Below are 2,500 nucleotides of genomic sequence, written 5' to 3' on the forward strand. Positions count from 1 at the left end.
ATGCCCAAAGTAAGCTGCAACACAAAATTGATAATCATAAAAATTTAACGCCTATTTATTTTCTTTTGACAAAGCTCCTTGCATGAAATTTGATGTCACTTTGGGTCTGAGGGACTGTAGGCCACAGTAACATTGTTAACTTTAAACCTCCCTCAGATGACTGATAGTTCCCCTGCAATTGTCATGTCACACTCAGCCGATCTGATAATATTGATACAAGTAACAATCTGTTTGGAAGTATCTCTCTCTCTCTCTTTCTCCAATTACGTAACTCTTGACTCTTTTTAGCCTAGCTCTGCAAGGGTTGCTAGAAAGTTGGGGAGTCGCAGCGTACCGCAATGCAATCATTGCACTCTTCACGCTTGGGCCTCCCACTGTTTGAACTTTTAACGCTTTTTGTAATGTAGTCAATCAGGTTTGACGATGCGTAAAGAATAATTTCAAATGAAATCGCAATGTTTCTCGGTGTTTCAACGGGGGGAAGAAAATGAAATAACACAGAGGATATTCCCCATGCAACTAAGTATGATGAATGTATACCCCCACCAAGATTATCAGTAATGAATAGCATTAAAAACAGATCAAAATTTACAGATCTGCAAAGAGCTGGACCAAAATCTCTTATAATTAAAATGTATCAACTGAGGGCATCTCCAAGCAATATCGGGTTTATGAGTCAAATTATATATTCATAAAGCAGGTGGTTGTAACGTTTCGTGGTCAGATATTTGCATATAAGAAAAGATATAATTATGATTTTTTTTCTCATGGCCCCCGGACCTGAGGAAGACCTCTTTACATTGAATTGTGACCAAACGTAGCGTAACAATACGATAAAAGATCTGAGGCACTTCAAATTTTTTTATCATCTATATAGGAATGCTCAAATAAAGAAACAGGACAAAACCAGCAGTTAAAACCTGCCTGCTGAGTGCAAATGAATTTGGTTTTTATTGATGTGACACATAAAATTAATAATCAAGCTGGCCTGGTCAATGGGAGATGGGAAGATGTGAAACGTTAAAGAGAAAATATCTCTGTATGAAAGAGAAGAAACTTTTTTTAAACACATACGTCCACTTCCAAATATTGACAAAAAAGACCAAGACGTTTAAGCATGGTCAATTACGTCTGCTCTGCAAGAGACGCCCAGGAATTGATACCATTGACAAACAAAGGCTAAAAATGTGGCATGGAGTTGTTAACTTTACCATGAACAATGCAGTAATTCTAGCAACAATTATCTAATATAAAATGACCAAAAAAACCGGGGAGATCTAGCACTTCAGCAGACACATGCAACATCTTGTGTTACTATTGTTCTTTTCACTTTCTTTAAATACCATGTCTGACAGTACATGTAAAACAAAGGAGTTTGATTTACATCAAAGACAACTGTTGACTAAGTTTAATAAGGTAAATGATTATTCTTCGAATCTTAAAATTAAATATGCCTATATATATATCTACACATGTACAGTTGCCCATTGCCCAATCTAGATAAATTAAGAAGTCCAAGAATTGTTTTAGTTCCAAAAGACCGCATTCGCAGCAACCAAATTATTTTTTTTCTACTTTTGAAATACTGCACACTTTTAACCCTAAGACTCTCTCAGACTTTAAGCATTCAATTTATAACCAGCACATGAAAAAGACATTGCTAACTGAATGACCATCATAAATGCATCAGAAATAAATCTGACTCAGAGTAGCGTGTCATCTCTTAAAACTTCAATGTCGAGGAATATACCAAACGTTTTCTTCAGTCGATCTGTACACAAATCAATCACAGAGCAATAAAAGCTATTCGCTTGACAATGTAAATTACTTTTCAAAAAAAAATTAAAGTTTGCATTCTTTAAAAACTATGAAATTTAGTTTTCAAGTACTCTGTATACTCAAATTCTACATGAAAAATTGTACCTGATTACGAGGGGATAAATGGAAAGAGTTCCGTCACAAAAACTTCAACTTGTGAACCTGTTGAGTGAGTGTGCCCCTTTCTGTCTCTCTCTCACCTTTGCCAATGATTAAACAACAAAAGAACTGGTCAGTTGTAATTGCAGGGCCTGATAGAATCCTAGGACAATTATTGACAAAAGAGGGTAATCTCTTTCCAATTAGGCCAGGAGAGGATTATCAACTAATTTCTTCACACAATGACAAAGTTATTGTGTAATACATGAATATAATGGACAGTGTAAAAAGCCCACGGGGAGAGAATGGCCGAAATCCTGACAAAACAAACTCTAAATGAAAGGACGGCCCAAAACAATGGATAATAGAGAAAGTGCTTGTACGGGGGATTAAAAATCCACTGAAGAAGAAATCCTTTTACACCACGTTTTAATTAAACTCAGGTATTTAAAAGATGGCAGAGAAACTGCCGTATGTGTTGGAGATTTTGACCGCGACAGAAGTACCGTGCAAAGGTTGACAGGTACATGTGGACACTGAAGGAGGAAATCGCACCTGAGCTCAAACAAGAGTTAAAGCCCTT

The 2,500-nt window shown here is 36.4% G+C and overlaps 1 protein-coding gene across 4 annotated transcripts in view; it reads right to left on the minus strand.

The window, feature by feature from the left end:
- The window catches only part of LOC105332773 (zinc finger homeobox protein 4), a 73,496-nt gene that overhangs the window by 45,065 nt on the left and 25,931 nt on the right, over positions 1-2,500 (minus strand). The window contains exon 1 of one of the 4 annotated variants that reach the window (XM_011435493.4): positions 1,924-2,071. The exons of the other annotated variants lie outside the window; for them this stretch is intronic. The gene's annotated coding sequence lies outside the window, so the exon portion shown is untranslated. Of the gene's footprint in view, positions 1-1,923; positions 2,072-2,500 lie in introns of those variants that run through there. 4 annotated transcript variants of the gene reach the window in all.

This window comes from Magallana gigas, chromosome 3, assembly GCF_963853765.1.
Source record: "Magallana gigas chromosome 3, xbMagGiga1.1, whole genome shotgun sequence".
Taxonomy (NCBI): domain Eukaryota; kingdom Metazoa; phylum Mollusca; class Bivalvia; order Ostreida; family Ostreidae; genus Magallana; species Magallana gigas.